Below are 7,056 nucleotides of genomic sequence, written 5' to 3' on the forward strand. Positions count from 1 at the left end.
ACACAAGAAGAAACTCAGAGCATGCAAAATATTCTCAAACGAAACCATGACATCTTCGCATAGACACATTCTGATATGAAGGGAATCCATCCCTCTATTGCATCTCACAGGCTTAACGCCTTTCCAGCTGCTAGACCCGTCCGGCAGAAAATTAGGCGCTTTCACCCGGATAGACAAAGAGTCATCCGGAATGAGATTGACAAATTGCTCGAAGCCAGATTCATCAGAGAAGTTTCTTATCCGGATTGGCTGGCAAACGTAGTGGTGGTACCCAAAAAAGAAGGAAAATGGCGAGTTTGTGTAGACTATACCAATCTCAACAATGCATGTCCAAAAGACAGTTTTCCCTTGCTGCGAATAGATCAGATTGTGGATTCCACTTCCGGGCAAGGGATGCTCTCTTTCTTGGATGCCTTCTCTGGATATCATCAAATTCCCATGTCCCCGGATGACGAAGAAAAGACAGCATTCATAACGCCACACGACCTCTATTGCTATAAAGTCATGCCATTCGGACTCAAAAATGTTGGCGCCACTTATCAAAGATTGATGACTAAAATCTTCAAACCTCTGATAGGCCACTCGGTAGAGGTATATATTGATGATACCGTGGTTAAAAGCAAAACTCGAGAGCAGCATGTCCTTCACTTACAAGAAGTTTTTCACCTCTTACGAAAGTATGGCATGAAGCTAAATCCTTCTAAATGCGCATTTGGCGTAAGTGCTGGCAAATTTCTGGGATTTATGGTCAGCCAAAAGGGCATAGAAGTCAGCCCGGATCAAGTCAAGGCAGTCATGGAAACACCCCCTCCCAGGAACAAGAAGGAGTTGCAACGCCTCATAGGCAAGCTCGTTGCATTAGGGCGTTTCATAGCCCGCTTCACTGATGAATTGCGACCCTTCTTCTTGGCAATACGAAAAGCTGGAGCACACGGATGGACGGACAGTTGCCAAAACGCTTTCGAAAAGATCAAGCATTGTCTCACGCAACCACCCATCTTGAGCAGCCCCAGTCCAAAGAAAAAATTGTATATGTATTTGGCGGTATCAGAATGGGCAATCAGCGCCGTGCTATTCCGTTGTCCCTCACCCAAGGAGCAGAAACCTATCTACTACGTCAGCAAGGCTTTGGCAGACGTAGAAACCAGATATTCCAAAATGGAGCTAACAACCTTAGCCCTTCGAAGCGCTGCTCAGAAGCTCCGCCCCTATTTCCAAGCTCATCCAGTGATCGTACTAACTGATCAGCCCCTCCGCAACATTCTGCACAAGCCAGATTTAACCGGGAGAATGCTGCAATGGGCCATCGAATTAAGCGAATTTGGAATCGAATTCCAACCCAGATTGTCCATGAAAGGCCAAGTAATGGCTGACTTCGTGCTAGAATATTCCCGAAGACCCGGCCAACACCACGAATCAAGCAAACAATAATGGTGGACTCTACGAGTTGACGGAGCCTCACGCTCATCAGGCTCTGGAGTTGGGCTCCTACTACAGTCCCCAACTGGGGAACATTCTCATCCGGGTCTTCCCATAAAGCACACATGGCACGCTTTTCCGGACTACCTCAAGGAAGATCAAACGACACTTATAAACATATCGTCCGGACGGCTTACACAAATACATCCGGATGATCAACATATTCCATCCGGATACAATGGTCCGGATCATTGACTAAAGTAAAAGCGAGTCTCACACGCTAGCGCAACAACCAGCCATGGCCCACGTCCCATCACCTGCAGAGTGAAAAGACAAGTTGAGGTGACAACAAGTCACTTCCCACGATCATTCTACATGATCACTTCCCACGATCTCTGACAGCAGCATCACCTACCACGGTTTCTGACAGCCGCCAGTAGGGTGGCGATGACCATGCTGCCTTCTAATGTCATCATGACAAAACATAAAATATCTCCTCGCCATTAATGAGAGGAACAGTACTCTTGGCACTATATATATACCTTCACACGAAGAGGAAGGTAATCTCCTGATACCTAGAAAAAGGCCAACTGATTTACATATCCCTCTCTTAACCATGGCTAACAAAACCATCGGAGGGTGCGTCCGGACACCCTGTCCGGATGTCTTTTGCAGGTATAACGACTGAATCAAGAACCTATTTTAGTTGAGGTCGCGTATCCATCCATCCATCTGACAACTACGTGGAACACCAGGAGCGCGAGGTATCAACAATTACCACACTTCTCTTTTACCTTTATCTTGTGGCAAGTAGTTGTGTATGTGTAGTCTTAGGCATGATGCCTTGAGCCCTGGCACCTCATTTTTTTTAAAGTAGAAAACTTTAAAGTCTTGGCACCTAATTGTGTTATACCTTCACATTAGCCCATAATTTCTCTTTCAAATATATTTGATATATTTTTTGCAAGAATCTTTAAGCTATATTTCAATCAATTTTTAGATTAAGTTTTTATCAATCGGTTTTTAGATTGAAATTTATTAATATGTCTTTTGAATTAACAATCATGTAGATTTATTTAATTTTAACATAGGATTGAAAGGAAGTTAAAGGGAAAATGGAAGAGATATTCTTCCCATCAAACTCTCAAGTCATTCAACAATAAAATTATAATAAATAATAATAATAACAAAAACCGATAATACAAAAGAGATAAAAATGAAAAAGTTAAAAAAATATATCAGATGAAGTGTGATAATATTCGCTATAAAAGATATACGATTTCAATTGTCATCCATAATAACAAGTTGTTTAACGATAGAAAATGTGTAAATATATTTTTCCTAGTTTCTACTCATATTGATTATTCTTTAACTTTAATCATAAGTAAAATATCTAAATAATAATTATAATTAGATGAAAAATAAAGTAGTAGAAAAATTCTTTCTTGTAAGTATGATTCTCAAATAAGAGTTTTGAATTCTAAAGTGAGTTTCGAGTTCTAATAATAATAGCCAAAAAAAATCTTCTAATAATAAAATAAAAATATATTTTATCACCAAAGTTCCAATATACAAAAATTATTTTCTAAGTAGACCCCAACCCGCGCTGCCCACGCCCGCCGCCCGCCGCCCACCGCTCAAGGGAAACGTTATAAGAGAGCACATGTCGTTTTATTGCACATACTTTACACGCAACGTATATTGTCCACAAAAATTCTTTTGTAAGTTGACATTCCTACCCCCCACCCACCTACCCAGCAAGGGAAACGTTGAACAATTCTTCCATTTAATTTCTGGTAAGAGAACACATGTTGTTTCATTGCATATCCTTTTCAGTTATAATCTCTATGTATATTGTCCACAAAAATTCTTTAGTAAGTTGACATCCCTACCCCACCTACCCTGCAAGGGAGACGTGGAACAAGACTACCCTTTAATTTATGATAAGAGAGCGCATATCAATTTATTACATATGCTTTTCAACTATAATCTCTATATACACGTAATTTATGGTGTCCACAAATTAATAATTATTAATGAAATTATTAATATTAATAATTGATCGATATAACATGAAATTGATAGATACAACGTGAAATAATTGGTAGATATAACATGACAGTTATTGAATACGCTGTGACATAATTAACAAATATAATATAAAATAAAAAATGATATAATATAATTTACGAACAGAGTTTCAATATTGAAGGGTTTAACCCTCTCATGACGGTTATTCATGAGTATAAATATTATATAATATGGTTGTTAGGGTTTGAAAAATACACGTACCATATTGCGATAGTTTTCCACCATATATATGAACCCATTATTTTTATAAAAATAAAGGTTTTGAAGGCTGTTAATCCTATATATGCAGTCCCTTTCATTACAATATTTGACATAATCTAATTGCAACAAGGGTATTCAGAAAGCTCTTCATAAAATGACTGGCCCCCAGTAGAAAGATGATTACAAGAAGGAATCTCTCAGCTCTGTGTGTAGTAGTATACCCTACTGCTAAAGTCTAAAAAATGGGTGAAATTAATATGAAAAAGAAAAGTCTCAATCTTGGCCTGCAGCTTCATATCTTGGGTTTTCTCGGTAACCAAACAAGGCCAAGGAGAATATATCAAGAAAAATTAATGGCTGATCAGCTACATTATCTCAGCGATGTAAAGGATTTCAATGTCATAAATGGCTAGCTCCCATCACATTGTCCTAACTATTTAGGCTAGCTATAAGTCACACCCACATTAATTAATTTGCTAGTGACATTTTTTGTCATCATCAAAGTTTTATACTTTTATTCACAATGAGCATAACATAATAACTAAGGGTTACATTTTAACTAGCGATTCAACATCAATCAAACCTCTTTAATTAAATCTAAATAATATAATTCTAACATTAAAGTAGCTGTCTCACAATAAATGACGTTGGAATTCAAGTTCTTGGCAACTAAAGGTTCATTAAAGCAGTTATTAATCTTATGAAATTATTAATGACTTCATCCAAATTAACCCAATTTGATGTTTTCTTTTTTCATGGCTTTATTGTAGTTTGGTCTACTGATCAATCATCTTTTCAAATTAACTCAAGGTTTTAATGATTCTTCGGATTAATTAAAAGCATTAAATTAATTAAAATAAGAGTATGTTTGATAATATTTTTACTTTTCGAAAATATTTTTAAAAGAATTATGTTACAAATCTTTTTTATAAAGTGTTTCGTTAATTTTTTTCTAAGGATCTTTGATTAAATTGCTCTGTACAAAAGTCATATATGACTTAGCAAGAGAACTCCACCATTCGTCTAGGAACCAATAAAGTCGAGACACGTGCAATAATCACAAACACGCATTGGTGATTGGACCACACTGACTTCTAGTTTAAATTTTTCTTGTGTCCTGGATCCCAGCACACGTTAAGTATATTCAACCGCACCTTATCCTCTTCACAACCCTAATCCCAGGGAGAGCTTTCTTTTTCTCTTCTATGTACAGCTCCACCATATCTCTGAAACCACCCAAGAACTTCAAAACCCTAGTCCTGAATACTGAAAATTAACCAGCCACCATGGCCGTTTGGACATGGACTGCACTTGCCCTAACTGCCATTATTTTCCTCATAAACATAGTGAAAAACAAGCATAAGAGGCTGCCTCCTGGCCCTAGAGGGATCCCAATTTTAGGAAACATGCATACGTTAGGGAGCTTGCCTCACCGAGCTCTTCAAGCTCTAGCCAAAAAGTATGGCCCCATAATGCACATGCGGTTAGGCTTTGTGCCTGCCATTGTTGTTTCTTCCCCTCAGGCTGCCGAGCAGTTCCTGAAGACACATGACCTTGTTTTCGCTAATAGGCCACCCCATGAGTGTTCAAGGCACATTTTATATGATGGAAAGGGCATATCGTTTTCGGAGTATGGCCCTTATTGGCGCAGCATGCACCTTGGAGTTGCTCAGCAGCCATAAGATTAACTCCTTCAAGCCTATGAGAAGGGAAGAGGTTGGCCTGTTTATCAAGTCTTTTGAGGAAGCCGCGCGAGCTGGTGCTGCAGTTGATGTCAGTGCCAAGGTTGCGTTGCTGAGTGCAGACATGAGTTGTAGGATGGTATTTGGGAAGAAGTACATGGACAAGGATCTTGATGAAAGGGGATTCAAGGCTATGTTTCAAGAGGTAATGCAGCTGGCTGCTACTCCTAATATTGGTGATTACATTCCTTGCCTTCTGGGGCTTGACCTTCAGGGTCTGACACGGCGGACAAAGGCAACGGGTAAGGTGTTTGATGACTTCTTTGAGAAGATCATTGATGAACATATTCACAATCCTAAGGAGGAAGGACAGACAAAGGACTTGGTCGATGTGATGCTGGTCTTAATGGGATCTGAAGGAACTGGATACAATATCGAACGGGCTAGCATCAAAGCCATATCTTTCGTAAGCATGTTTACATTAAATTACGATTGTTTTAAACATGAAGCTGCAGAAAACTTAATTCCCATGTAATAACAGGATATGCTGGCAGGCTCCATGGAGACTTCATCATCCTCCATCGATTGGGCAGTTGCAGAGCTCATCAGGCATCCCCGAGTAATGAAGAAAGTCCAAAGTGAGTTGGAAAAAGTGGTGGGCATGGAGAGGATGGTGGAGGAATCAGACTTGGAGAGCTTGGAGTACTTGAACATGGTTGTGAAGGAGACCTTGAGGCTCTACCCAGCGGGGCCATTGTTGGTCCCTCATGAGTCCATGGAAGACTGCACAGTCAACGGCTTCTACATACCCCAAAAGTCCCGCATCATAGTGAATGCATGGGCGATAGGGCGGGACCCTGATTCATGGACTAATGCAGACGAGTTCCTCCCTGAGAGATTTATCGAAGGCGATATAGATTTTCGGGGAAAGCACTTCCAGTATATCTCATTTGGGTCCGGTAGAAGAGGGTGCCCTGGGATGGAATTAGGCATCACTGTGGTTCGATTCGTGGTGGCACAACTTGTGCATTGCTTTGATTGGGAACTTCCAGATGGGATGTTGCCTAGTGAGTTGAACATGACTGAGGAGTTTGGCCTCGCAATACCAAGAGCCAAGCATCTAGTGGCTATTCCTACTTATCGCCTTCGCCAATAATAAATTCTCTGTATCATTATCAACTGAGTTCATCCCATGTTGGATGCCAAATATTAATAACAGCCCTTTACATTTTATGTAAAGCTACAGTATATATCACGTTCAGTTTCAGAAGAACATGACATTTGGGCTGTGATAATAATCGTTTAATCGTATGAAAACCTGAAACTTGATCAAGATCGATCATATTCATAAGAACATAGATTAATGTAGGGCTGGAATGGACCTAACTCTACATATACTGCAGCAGGACATCAACTTCAGATAAATTGTAGTCAGATAGCTCTAATACGTGGTAAATAACTTTCCGTATTCATTATATTAATGCACTATCGTTTGAGAGTACTCAACAATGTATAAAATGAATTTTAATCTGAGTTACACGCTGTCATTTCTTTATTTATTTGTAGTAACACCAACCTGAATTGAGAATATCAAAATGATAAAGATTGTGATATCTCAGGTCGTATAGAAGGAAAAAGTTTATAAAGTTATATATATGCATCA

At 39.3% G+C, this 7,056-nt stretch overlaps 1 pseudogene; it reads left to right on the plus strand.

Moving 5' to 3' along the window:
• The first annotated feature begins 4,852 nt into the window (after nucleotides 1–4,852).
• LOC100254199 (cytochrome P450 71AU50-like) lies at nucleotides 4,853–6,759 on the plus strand (annotated as a pseudogene).
• Nucleotides 6,760–7,056: the final 297 nt, after the last annotated feature.

Source organism: Vitis vinifera, chromosome 7, assembly GCF_030704535.1.
Source record: "Vitis vinifera cultivar Pinot Noir 40024 chromosome 7, ASM3070453v1".
NCBI lineage: Eukaryota > Viridiplantae > Streptophyta > Magnoliopsida > Vitales > Vitaceae > Vitis > Vitis vinifera.